Genomic DNA, 14,669 nt, shown 5'->3' with positions numbered 1-14,669 from the left:
CTTTATGCGAGCTTCTTGACACCATGCTAACAAACAAGTAGCAAAAAGATGTTCAACAATTTCATCACACGAAAGTGAGCAAATCCAAGCCTCTATTGTTAATTTGAGTTATTGTAGGTATTCAATTTAACACTAAAATGTTTAATGTAAAAGATGAAAATAAAGTGTTAGATATACTAAGAGGATGTTTGGGATAACTTTTAAAGTGACTTTTATCTTTTTCTAAAAGTCAAAAAGATGTTTGGTAATCCTGACTTTTCCAACTTTTCCAATAGAGGAAATGACATCTTTTTGAATAGAGGAAATGACATCTTTTTGAAAAGTCACGGAATCCTGACTTTTCCATCTTTTACAAAAAGACTTTTTGCTTTCAAAAGCTAAGCCAAACACCCTCTAAATTTTGTTTTGGAATCATGTTATTTTTTGTAAGATTTTATTGTTAATATATACTAATATTAAACAACTCATGTAACCTTCCATAAAATCCTACAACTGAACGGAACTGTAGATTGGATGGACATTTTGAATTGAACTATGTAGTTTATATATTATTGGATGGACATTTTGAATTGAACTATGTAGTTTATATATTGATTTGACCAAAACCAAATAATTGTTTTGAATATTATATATCCCTTACATTATATGTGCTGGGATATTTACATAGGCAGTAGTTGTTTTAAACTTTTTTTTTTTTTACAAAAATGGTCCCAATAATTCACACACTTGGTCCCTATGTTCATAATTTTTTATAGAATTGGTCCCTGTTGGGATATTACATAAGCAATCCCTGCTTTGCAGTTATGTCTACAGGAATGGTCCCTATAATATACAAAAATGATCTTTATAAGTAATTTACAGAATTGGTCGCTGTGTTTATAGAAAAATTACAGAAATGGTCCTTGTCCTGATATTTACATAAGCAATCCTCGCTTTGAAATTATGTTTACAAAATGCTCCCGATAATTTACAGAAATGGTCCTTATATTGATAGGAAAATCACAGAATAATTCCTTCTATTTTATACAAAACTATAGACAAATGACCCTATCCAATTGCACAGCTTTTTTTTTGAAAGAGCTATCCAATTGCACAGTTACCAAAATGGTCCCTTTGTTTTTTAAAGAGTTTAAGTCATTTTTAGTCACTGAACTTTTCTGAGTGTTTTATTTTAATCATTATACTTTGTTTAACCTAGTATTGGTCATTGAACTTGTGTGTTTCATGCAACTGTGAGCCAGAAAGAGTCAACAATGCGCTCAAACCTCGAGATTCACTGATAAAAACGATAAAAATGTTGCATAAATTTCCCTGCAATTTTGTTTTTCCTCCAACGCAATGGTTATCTGTTTAATCATCGATTCCTGTGCTCTGTCGTTTGTGCGCTAGTTCGCCGGATTATGATGCTCCTTCGGCATCATCGCCTATATAGTTGAGTGTATGAGCTAACTTATGTTCTTTAAAGACATCCCTATCTGTGTAAGTTCCATCAAGCATTTAGCTCTTTGTCAATTTAAATGGTAATAAATGATTGTTTCTTTGGATATTCTATTATTTTGTTCTTCACTGTCACACTGGTTTTAGGTTTAATCTTACTAAATTTTGAGTTTTACTGGTTGTTGAAGTGATTTTTTAGCTAGTAATATTTTTTGTTTATATTTTTGTTTTATGTTTTTTTTATAACCATAAAGCTATAAAACAATAAAATAATAAAATGTTAGTTTTTAAGAAATCAACTAATATATATATATATATATATATATATATATATATATATATATATATATATATATATATATATTGCACTTCTTTTCATAATAGCACTTATTTTAGAATACAAAAAGTTTTGTTTTTAGATATCGTATTTGTTTATAACGATTATGAATATTTGCTCTTATGAGCCATCAAAGATGATTATTATTTAAAATTGTACCTAGATTAGTAGGTTTGTAAGAATTTTTAAAATTTTGCTGAGAATTTTTAATAGATTCTAAATTTATTGTATTCTTAATAAAATATATCTATTAGAAATACAATTCATCAAGATTTTATTAGACATAATTAAATAATTTAACCATGAATTTGGTTAGCTTGGTTATTAAAAGTGAACACTATTTTTACAAAAATTTCAAGTCTAGTAGAATTGATGGTTAAAATAATCCGAAATGTAATTATCATAGAAAATAAATTTAATAACAATATAAAGTTCTTTCAAATATCTTCTTTGATTAAGCTCGTAGAACAATCAAGACATACATCATGAGAAAGAATTATTTGAAAATCTAAAGATTTTGAACATCTAGTGGTTGATAAGGAGACCTTTGGTGTTTTTTTAGACATAAACTAAACATTTGAACGATTGAATATTTTTCGAATAACTATAACTATAAACATTACATCTATTTATAGTAGTCTTGAAGTCTTGAAACCTAAAACCGGAATTTTACCGGCTTTGAGAATAATAGAATTGAATCATTCTAGAAATGGCCGATAGTTGAATTAATCATCTCTTGTCACTCTTTGAATCACCTTTTGAAAAGTTTTTTTGCCGTTTGCAATCAACAACAATATATCATTGTAGAGATAGCTGATAGTGGAATTAATCATCTCTTGTCACTCTTTGAATCACCTTTTGAAGAGTTTTTTTGTCGTTTGCAATCAACAATAATCTTCCTTCTGATAATATGTCGTTTTTTAATGATCAAATATCTTCCAAAATCGTTTGTCTTCTCATCATAATTGATTAGTATGAATAATGTTCCTGCAATTTTCTTGATAAAATTTTGATAATAGATATCTTTACGTGTGTGTGTGTGTGTGTGTGTGTGTGTGTGTGTGTGTGTGTGTGTGTGTGTGTGTGTGTGTGTGTGTGTGTGTATATATATATATATATATATATATATATATATATAGGTTCAGGTTCATTTGAAACCATGCTAATTTTGTGAGACCGTGTGACCAAATCTAAAAATAATTTTAAAATGCAAAATAAAAGGAAAAATCCAAAAATTCTTTTTTTAATTATTATTTTCGGAACTTTATTTACCTAAAAAAAATTAAAATAAAATAAAATAAAATAAAATAAAATAAAATTGCCGTTTTTTTAAATACGTGACATATTCTAATAGAATATTACACTGTACATATTCTAATGTGATTTTTAGAATGTTAGAATATTCTACTAGATTTGTCAGACATGTAGAATATTCTAATATTCTACTAGAATATGTAAAAAAATGTATTTTATTTATTTCTTTTTTATTTTTTTTGGTATTTTTTTATTTTTTTTTGGATAATATATATTTCGAAAATAATATTGGAAAAAAAATTCGAAAATTTTCAATTATTTTGCATTTTAAAAATGTTTTTGTTTTATCTACTAAATGAGTGACTAGGATTGCGTCTCACGGTCTCACAAAATTAGGCCGTCTCACATGAATCTAACCCTATATATATATATATATATATATATATATATATATATATATATATATATATATATATATATATATATATATATATATATATATATATAAGGAAATACAGTGCAAAGAGACATAGTCATTACTTGTGTCGCGGTCCATAATTTTATAAGGAAATACAATATAGAAGATCACTTGTTTTCAAATTTTGAGGAGGACACTATGGTTACTCCTGACGTTCAAGGTGGGGGAATTGATAGAGAAAACATACATGACATAGAATGGGGTCCAGAAGCCATAGTGAACAGTTTACGATTTTAGGATTTCAAGCTATATAAAAACCGAACCGGGCCATAATATTTATATATATATATATATATATATATATATATATATATATATATATATATATATATATATATATATATATATATATTATTTAATTTTTTTATATATAATTGTATTTTATCTTATTATATATTAATTTTTATATACAAATAATAAAATTTAAAAACACATTTAATTAGCTCATATGTAGACTCTAGTGTAAATTTATGAAGCCCAACAAAGTCCACTTCTCCAACTCAAGCAATCGTTTGATACTTTGATTCGTTTCCACTTGCCACTTGCCCTAAACCTACTCGCAAATACTCTAAATCGCGAAGCAAAGTCACGTCTCAACTGTGGTTGTTCTTCAGAGTCCAGCTCCGACAGCTTATCGGTTCCAACTCCGAACTCGACATCAGCAACAAACTCGACGTCAGCTTATCGTTCCAACTTCCAAACATAGCTAAGCTCCGCTTCCAACTCCGTTTCTTTCCGGTTTAATCTCTTTACGGGTTCGATCCCACTTCATTTTCTGATTTCTTTAACAGCTTAACACTCGATTTATTTTTTATTTTTTTACAGGTTTAATCTTTTCACAGGTTTAATCTCACCTCTCTGATTTCCGGTTTAATCTCTTTACAAGTTTAATCTCTTTGTGTTTATGATATGTAGGCGAACTCAAACACGACCAGAAATTGATTCATACATAATTGCAGATCTTCGTAAGCTTCTTTAGACCAAGTTAGGGCCTGTTTGATACCCATCTGACTCGATTTGGGTCAGATCTTTCAGCTTACTCGGTCAGAAATTTGTGTTTGATACGAGCTGTCTCGATCAGATTGTCTGGCCCAAATGTATGTCTCGGTCAGATGTGAAGAAGTTGTTGAATCGCCCAAAAGACACTCCTGCCCTCAATAATTCTTCTTGTGACCTAAAAGAGACAGCGTCCAGACGCCTCCTCCATCGCCTCCATCGAACAGCTCCCTCCCAATCGCTGCATCTCCCTTCGGATCTCCTCCTCCTTCCTTCAGTTGAATCTTCATCTTCTCCGGCAGGTAAGATCTTCATCCTCCCAATCACTATATAACCTTTAAAATTAGAAGTTCTTTGTTTATAAGCTCTAAAATCAGAATTGTTTTTGCTCTATTGTTATGAAATTTGTATCCTTTTTTATTGTATTGTTATGAAATATATATAAGCTATGATTAGATGTGCTATTGTTATGAAATTTGAATCCTACCCCCTAATTTCTACTTCTTCTCGTGACCTTTAAGCTTTAAAATCTGAAATCTTGTGTTTATGACTTTTGTTATTTACTAGTTTTTTTGTTATATGACGTTTGTTATATTACTTTTGTTACTTTAGATGATGTTTAGTAATTTTTTTGGTGCATGATTTTTTTTTTTACTTTAACATGTTACCTAATTGTTTGTAACAGGTCAAGTATGGTTTCTGATGGTGAAGTTGTAGCTTTTCTTTTATTTGTGTTTTATTGGTTGAGGTCAAACCGGCACAGACTAATCAGAATTCATAGAATTGGAGATAACAATTCAAGCGGGTATGCGTATACACAAGATTTGATGTACGGAGACCCTACACAATGTTTCGATATGATGCGTCTTACACAAGAGGCATTTGCATTATTATGCAACCATTTTACCCAAAAAAAATTGGTTGCAAGCTAGTAGGACAATAAGCATTGAAGAGAAGATGGTTATGTTCTTACATGTTATAGGACATAATGAGCGTTTTCACACGATTAAGGGAAGATTTCATCACTCCACACAAACGATTCATCAATGTTTTCACGAGGTCCTAACTGCAATGATGTGTTTTGCAAAAGAAATTATAGTACCAAAAAACTCCTAATCCAACAAGACATTGTAGAAAACAAGTGATAACAATTGATTCGACTCACAATCTCTGATACTTTTATTCAAGAGCAAAAGGGCTTTTATAGCCATTACAAAACAGAAAGAACGAAAAAGACTCAAAACATAACAAATTAAAAGATATCCCTATTCTTGTTCAACACAAAGGATAAAGGGAACGACCTGGTATTTTGAATTCCTAAATCATACCGACTCTTGGCTTTGGGCCTTATTTCAAAAACACAAACTAAAAAACGTGGGCTAAACCAAAAACATTGAGAATAGCCCAATAAATTCCTTCCATTAAACAGGTAAGCGTTGAGCTTCTTGTTTAACATCTTTCACTCCAATTTCTTCTCTGATGAATTCAAACGCAGCTAAAGTCAATGGCTTGGTCATCATGTCTGCTAGCTGCTCCTTGGTGCCACAAAACTTTAGTCGTATAATGTCTTTGTTCACTAATTCCCGGATATAGTGAAAATGAACATCTATATCCTTTGTTCTTCTATGCATTACTGGATTCTTTGATAGCTTTATAGTTGAACAGTTGTCACACATAACCTCCACAGTACCTGCCTTTTCTTCAAGTTCTTCAAGGAGACCTTTCAACCATACACAATGACATGCGCATGTTGTAGCTGCAACGCATTCTGCTTCTGTTGATGATAAAGTGACAACTTCTTGTTTTCTAGAAATCCAACATATTGCAGCTCCACCAAATAAACATACATATCCAGAGGTGCTTTTCCGGTCCTCTAGATCACGTGCATAATTGCTGTCAGTAAACACTTTTAATTTATGACTTTGATCCTTCCCATAGTGTAGCCCATAATTCATAGTACCCTTTATATACCTCAAGACTCGTTTTGCCACTGCCATGTGTTCCTCCTTGGGCTTTGCCATAAATCTTGCTAGCAAGCTGACTACATACATCAAATTTGGACGTGTCACAGTCAAATACATGAGACTGCCTATAAGACTCATATATTTGGTGCTGTCAACATCCTTCCCTGCTGCTAGTTTCATAAGTTTGGTACCTGGGATAATTGGATTCTTCACACCATTTGCTTCACTCATCTTGAATCTTTTTAAGACTTCCTTTGCATATTGCGATTGACACAAAGTAATACCTTCTGAATTCTGATTCACTTCTACTCCAAGAAAGTACTTCATCTGCCCTAAATCTATCATCTCAAATTCTTGTTGCATAGAATTTTTGAATGCTTCGCACAAGGCATGATCATTTCCAGCATATATTAAATCATCAACATATAAGGTAACAAAGATGATTTTATCCTGTTCCTTCTTCACAAATAGAGTATGATCATAGCTGCTTTTCTTGAAACCTTCCCGCAAAAAATAACCTTCAATTCGATTAAACCAAGCTCGAGGCGCTTGTTTTAATCCATACAGTGCACGATTCAGCCTGTACACCTTTGTTTCTTCTCCTTTCTTTATGAAGCCCTTTGGTTGAGTGACATGTACCACCTCCTTGAGCTCGCCATTCAATAAAGCGCTTTTAACATCTAGTTGGTACACTATCCACTTTCTTTGAGCCGCCATTGCTATTAGGGTTCTGATTGTGTCCCAACAGGCTACTGGGGCAAACACTTCATTGTAATCTATTCCTTCCCACTGAGCATATCCCTTTACTACTAACCTTGCTTTGTATTTTTCAACCTTTCCAAGTTCATTTATTTTTGTCGTGAATACCCATTTTACCCATATAGGCTTGATTCCAGGTGGAGGATCAACCAATTTCCAGGTATTGTTTCTTTCTATGGCGGTCATTTCAGCATTCATTGCTTGTATCCACTTGTCTTCTTTACATGCTTCTTCGTATGTTAAAGGATCATCCATGGCACTATACATTGCAAAACCAGCTTCATCTTCATTGAACATGTCCTTTGTCATGTGGTAGTCATTCATCCATGCAGGTGTTCGTCGAATGCGACTAGGTGGTGTGTTTTGATTCTGTGAATTTTCTGAGGCAGGCGAAACTGGGCTGTCAGAATTTTCACATGAATTTTCAGGTTGAGATGTACCTTGAACTGGAGAGTCAGCTTCTTCTTCAGATGGGTTTGAGTTTGACGAAATTTGTGGACCCTCTGTATTTTCATCTTCTCGTTCATCCCCTTCTTGTGGATTTTCCTGAACTCGTTCATCATCCTCTACAATCAGTTCTTGAGTTTCCTGTTTCTCTTTAGACCAATTCCAGACTGCATCTTCATCAAAGATTACGTCCCTGCTGATCATAATTTTCTTGCTGGATGGGTCATATAATCGATAAGCTTTAGACTCTTGGCTAACACCAAGAAACACACACTTATGACTTCTTGGATCTAGTTTCGTTCGTAGTTGAGAAGGTATATGAACATGCCCTATACAACCAAACACCCTGAAATGCTCAACACTTGGTTTTGACCCAGTCCATAGTTCTTCAGGTACCTTTTCATCAAGACTTCTGCTCATACACCTATTTAACACATGACATGCCCACCTTGCTGCTTCTGACCAAAAATAATTGGGCATAGATTTTTCAGTTAGGAGACATCTAACCATATTCAATAGAGTCTGGTTCCTACGTTCTGCAACCCCATTTTGCTGTGGGGTATAAGCAGCTGTAAGTTGTCTCTTAATGCCCTGATCTTTACAATATTCATTGAATGCGGTCGAATTGAACTCCCCCCTGTCACTTCTCAAACACTTGATGTTCATTCCGGTTTCTACTTCCACAAATCTTTTAAATCTCTTGAATAGTTCAAAGCTTTCACCTTTCTGTGACAGGAAATAAACCCAACACTTTTTAGTATAGTCATCGATGAAGACTAGTATGTACCTTTTTCCACTGTTAGAAGCAGGAGTGATAGGCCCACACAGGTCTGTATGTATCAATTGTAGTTTCTCTGTAGCATGCCAGTTGCTTTTCTTGGGTATTGTTTCTCTTTGTTGTTTCCCAATGGCACAGGTCTCGCATACACCATGTTTCTCGGCTACAGTAGGTAGTCCTACCACCATTCCTTTGTACAACATGGTTCTAATGGCCTTATGATTGACGTGTCCAAACCTCTTGTTCCATAATTCAGTGTTGGAACCACCACTTACTTGTAAACACTCTAGTTGTTGAGCTTGAGATAAAACATACACCGAGAACATCCTATTCTTTGTCATGTTGGATGAAATGATCAAACCCTCTTGAGGATGAAAGACCCTACAAAAATTTCCTTGAACGACAAAAGTCAAGGATTTTTCTTGAAGCTGTCCAACACTCAAGAGGTTTGATGTTAGAGATGGCACATAGTACACATTTGTAATTACCTGTTTCATGCCATTCTCACTGATACGAATATCACCCTTTCCTTTAACTTCAAGCTTGTGATCATTCCCTTGTCTGACTTTATGTTGGTATGTTTCATCTAAGTACATGAACCATTCTTTGGTGCCTGTCATGTGATTTGAGCAAGCTGAGTCCAGAAACCAAAACGCCTTCTTATCATGCTTATCTTCTTTCACAGCCATCATTAGTCTTTTGGTTTCTCTTTCATATCCTTCAATGTCAACATATGCCATCAACAAAAATTTTTCATTCTCTTCAAATTATGTGTAATTTACTTGTTTGGCTTCATTTGGACATTCATACTGAAAGTGTCCAAGCTGATGACATCTATAACATTCAATCCGAGACTTGTCAAATTGTGGCTTGTTCTCGCTTTGTGATCTTCCTCTGCCACGTCCTCTTCCCCTGTGTGAATTTCCTCTACCTCGACCTCTACCTCGTCCAACACTCTGATCACTTTTGACCTTTAGAACTTGTTCATCATTCACCTTCCTTCTGATCTTCTGTTCATGAATTAGTAATGAGCTTTGAAGCTCATCTACTGTCACGGAGTCTATGTCTTTTGATTCTTCTATGGTACAAACCACAAAGTTAAAACTTTCTGTCATGGTTCTTAGTACCTTTTCCACAATCTTCACATCAGTCATGTCTTCTCCTGCATTCCGCATATCGTTTGAAACCTCCATGACGCGTCCAAGATAATCAGTCACTGTCTCCCCAGCTTTCATCTCTAGAGTCTCGAAGTCTCTGCAATTGGGCTCGCTTCACTCTGGCATTTCCTCAAAATTTCAGCTTCATGGCATCCCAAATCTGTTTTGTCGTTTCCTTTTGTTGGATTTGCTTTAAAATCGATTTGTCTATCGATTGGAACAGATAATTACAAGCTTTCAAATCCTTAAGCTTGTTCTCATCATAGTTCTTTTGTTGTGTCGTCATTTCCTGTTCTCCTTGTCTGATCACAGTGTACCCATCATCTACCACTCGCCAGTACTCTTTCGATCGGAGAAGATTCTCCATTACCATACTCCAATGATCGTAGTCTCCATCGAATTTGGGTACGCTAGGGCCATGAAACTGTCCTGTTTCCTCCCCCATGACTGACGATGATTTTTGCTTTTAGCACTTCTCAGGAACTCTCGTGAATGGAATTGCGCTCTGATACCACTTGTAGAAAACAAGTGATAACAATTGATTCGACTCACAATCTCTGATACTTTTATTCAAGAGCAAAAGGGCTTTTATAGCCATTACAAAACAGAAAGAACGAAAAAGACTCAAAACATAACAAATTAAAAGATATCCCTAATTCTTGTTCAACACAAAGGATAAAGGGAACGACCTGGTATTTTGAATTCCTAAATCATACCGACTCTTGGCTTTGGGCCTTATTTAAAAAACACAACCTAAAAAACGTGGGCTAAACCAAAAACATTGAGAATAGCCCAATAGACATAACTCGGAACGACATAGACGGTTAAAAAATATTTTTTCCGGAGCAATAGGTGCATTAGATGGAACTCTTGTACATGCGGTTGTACCCGTTGATTAACAAAAATTGTTATAGGGGAAGAGGAAAAGGAGAATGTTTTCAAAATGTAATAGGAATTTGTGATTGTGTGTGACACCCCAAATTTCAATTGTTCAATGACGGGCCAAAAGTGTAAATTAGGAAAGGGACTCGACGAGTAGGTTCGCTTACTCGCCGAGTCGGAGTGGGATTCCATCGGGGTTTAAGTGGCCAACTCGTCGAGTCGACGGCTTGGACTCGACGAGTTGGAGCTGAAGGGAGAAAACCCTAATCCCGGGGGTTGTGCCCTATATAAAGCACATTATAACCCACCCTCAGCCTCTTTGCTACCCTTTTGAGATCCAGAAACCCTAAAATCGAGTGTGCCTCCATTAATAGAGAGAATAGAGCTTTGGAAGAGGAAATCTTGGAAAGGGGCTTGAAGATCAAGAGACTTGCTGCAAAGGAGTGGTATAGATCCGGGATCTACTTCATTTGGAACATATATTGGAGGTATTAATATGTTGCTTGGGCTCTTTTGTATCTAGATCTATTATCCTTTGAGATTTGGGACATTTTTGGTATGATTAAGAGCTATTTCGAGTTAGAGGCTTAGATCTGAGGTTGCTACTCCAGATCTAGGCTTGTGATGGTCCAAAATGTCATAAAGCTTCTGTTTAAGAGTTGTTGGTGAAGCCCCCCTAGTCCTTAGCCCTAGCCCTAGTGCGTTTTGGGCTTATATCTCCTTAGTTTCACGTAAAGTTTGCAACTTTATGTGAGGGTTAGGCTGTAGAAGAGTGGATCTATGGATTGGAGCCTCTGCATGGCTCGAAAAGCCTATGTATGGATTGAGAACTGAAGGGACTCGGCGAGTCACATGGGTGTACTCGACGAGTTGTATGAACATGTGCATGGACTCGGCGAGTTGAAAAACAACTCGGCGAGTCTGTTGAAGATTGCCTTGGACTCGGTGAGTCAGGTCGCAGAACCCCTAACCTCTTCTGGTTAAGACGTAGATCAGTGAGTCGATGGGTGACTCAGTGAGTTGGACAGGATGGGACTCGGAGATCGTTGGACTCGACGAGTCTTGGGGTGACTCGGCGAGTTGAGTCGTGTTCTAAGAGTTTTCAGAGTAGAAGGACTCGACGAGTCAACGGGTTGACTCGGCGAGTAGGGTCAGTCAGGAAGTTGACTTTGACTGAGGACTTTGACTTTGACCAAGAGTTGACCAGTTTGACCTCCAAGGGTATTTTGGTAATTTTGGTATTTATGGAATTGGTTCTTTGGTAGTGTTCGGTGGTGGAGTTCGTGTCGGTGGTCGGAGCAGCTGATCTTATCCTTTCAGTCGGCAATTGCGAGGTGAGTTATCCTCACTATATCGACAAGGTCTACGGCACCAAGGCCGGCCCTTTATCGGATGGAAATCCGGGTATTGTTTGTTATGTTATTGCTTGGTAGATCTGCATCCTGGTATTTAGGATGGTGTTATGTTAGTGACCTGGTTAAGGTCGGTACCCGGTATATAGGGTAATGTTATGCTAGTGACCGGTTAGGTCGGAATCCTGGTTAGGATGTTGATATGCTATGTGATCTGTTAGACTGTTTGTCTGGTTAAGGATTTGTTATGTGATTGATTGTTTTATGTGCACATGGTTGTTTGACGGGGGTTGGGTTGAGGTGGGTCCTGCTTTGTGCTGTAGGCCAACATACCCAGGGCGGACCGGATATTCCGAAGGCCCAGCGAGCGGTCCGGATAGACTGAAGGCCCCAAGAGGGCGGACTAGACGTGCCGAGGCTCGGAGAGTGGACCAGGCCGACTGAAGGCCAGGTGTGGGCGGACCAGTCATACTGTAGACTCAGAGAGTGGACCAGGTGGATTGAAGGCCCGGTGCGGGCGGACCAATCACACTGTAGACTCGATGTACATGGCTAGACTCGGAGGGTGGACCAAGTGGACTGAAGGCCCGGTGCGGGCGGACCTGTCACACAGTAGACCCGATGCGCATGGCTGTTGTGACATCCCCATTTTCACGGCCAGAAAAGACCGATTTTGTTTATGCTTTATAAAAATCAGAGTACTTCTTTTAATAAAAATGTTGCGGAATTTGTTCTCAGAAAAACATGATAAATATCAAAGCATTTCCGAAGAAATGTATTTTTATTCATTTAAAACATTTGGGATGTCATCGTCAATGCAGAAACATAAGCATAAACAGAACTTACATTCATTTACACTAGTGATCTACATCTCTTTTAAATCTCTCAGTGCAAAGTAGCTTCGTATCGACACCTGTGATACAAATAAGTTGGAGTGGGTCAGGTTGGGAAACCTGGTGAGTACATAGGGTTTTCAACCCACAATAATATAATTATTATATTTAAACATCAAACAATCAACCCGATTACCCATCCCCGTTATCTTCTTTAATATTCCTTAAATAATTATCTTAAGGGTCATCTCGTATATCATTTTTACCTCTCATCTTTTTACCTCACATTTCCTTATATGCTCGTTCCTAAGGCATGAATACGTAGTTACAACGTCGCCTGAACTCGTAATTCATAGTAAGGGTTAGAGTATCATCACATGAATATACAGTCACACCATCACCTGGACTCGTAATTCATCACCTACAGGTTATAAGTCTGCTGGTGTTTCCATGGGTTGTCTAGAATAGTCCGTGGTCGCCATCTATACTCTAGTAGATGACTACATCTCCAAATTGCCGGACACGGTTATAGTATCTTTCATCCTACATCACCGATTCATCATCACCTATCCATCACCTAATTATCATCACCTTCCTATCATCACCTATCTCTCATCATTTTATTTCATCACACACCAACTATTTCATCTACCCATGTTTTATCCCAACATATTTGTAGATATAAAATAAATATATATTTAAATCATTTAAAACATGTATAAAATCATTCATCCATCATAGACAGCAAGTATTCAGATAATATGCACACATAGCACGTAATTTATATAAAATACTTCATATCTATGTGTAAGATGAAAGAGACCATGCACTCACTTGAAAAAGGTGGTGAATCCGAACTCAGACAACGCTTCGCTTCTTAAAAATAATTTCCTTCGACGAAACCTAGTATTATTACCACTAGAGTTTAGTCTATTATTCGCCGAGACTAATTAATAGTCTAGCTATTATTACTATTATATAAGCGTTAAACAATACTTATATAACCCATAATAATAGCCCAAGTACTTATTATAAGTTCCTAATAACGTTACTATAATTAAATAAAAGCTATATTAAAAATAGCGTAGGCGTAGCTCACTTACAGCGGGTTTTATAGAAAATCGGGCTTTGCTTGGAGCAGCGTTCCCGAGCTCAAAAGCTCTTCTTATCGGAGCCGTCGAGCACTCCGGGGCTTCCGCCTCGTGCTAGGGAGGTTCCCTAGGCTTTTCGGGGGGTTTCGGGGCTAGAGAGAGAAACTAGTGAGAGAAAGAAAGAATGAGAAATGTGTGAAGAAAATGAGGGTGGGAGAGGTTTTATTTATAGGGTGAAAAATGGCTGAACTTGGTGCCACATGTCACCATCTAGTGGCAAGACTTGGGGAGAAAGCAATGGCCAAGATTGTGCCACATCACCCATTTTCGCACAGCACACTTCCGACTTCTAAAATCCGTAACTTTCACATACGCGCTCCATTTTTTACGTTCTTTATATCCACGCGTAGGTAAAAATAAGATCTACAACTTTCATTTTGACTCCGTCGGCTAATTCTCGACCGATCTTAAATTTAACAGTACGAGGAGATTATACTGTTAAATGTCCGCGTAAAATTCATAACTTCTACATACGGACTCTGTTTTTGTCTGTCTTTTTACCGTTGAGTTCCTATTAATGAGATCTTCAATTCTCATTTAGGTCGCGTAGGCCAAAAACCGCTCGATCTAAAATTCGAGTTTCGGGCTGTGCACTACTAAGCCAAATCCTAGAAAATTCATAACTTCCTCATACGAAGTCAGATTTGGGCGTTCTTTTTATGGAATCTCTCGGTTTAACGTATACTACAACTTTGGTTTAGATTACTAAGGCCAAAAATTCCTCCATCGTAAATTCACTATTTACGTCTCCCGGTGTCGTGTCGGTTTTGCCGTAAAACTTCGACGGACCATAACTTCTTCGTTATAACTCGGATTTCGGCGTTCTTTATATGTACGGAACCCT

At 36.4% G+C, this 14,669-nt stretch overlaps 1 pseudogene across 1 annotated transcript in view; it reads left to right on the top strand.

The window, feature by feature from the left end:
• Positions 1–14,669, top strand: part of LOC145128867 (uncharacterized) — a 175,734-nt pseudogene that overhangs the window by 156,078 nt on the left and 4,987 nt on the right. The gene's annotated exons all lie outside the window — the stretch shown is intronic.

Source organism: Lactuca virosa, chromosome 8 (assembly GCF_052849685.1).
Source record: "Lactuca virosa cultivar CGN04683 chromosome 8, Lactuca_virosa_CGN04683_v6, whole genome shotgun sequence".
Classification (NCBI taxonomy): Eukaryota; Viridiplantae; Streptophyta; class Magnoliopsida; order Asterales; family Asteraceae; genus Lactuca; species Lactuca virosa.
Note: the sequence above shows the minus strand (reverse complement) of the source record. Positions and strands in the feature narration are given on the sequence as shown.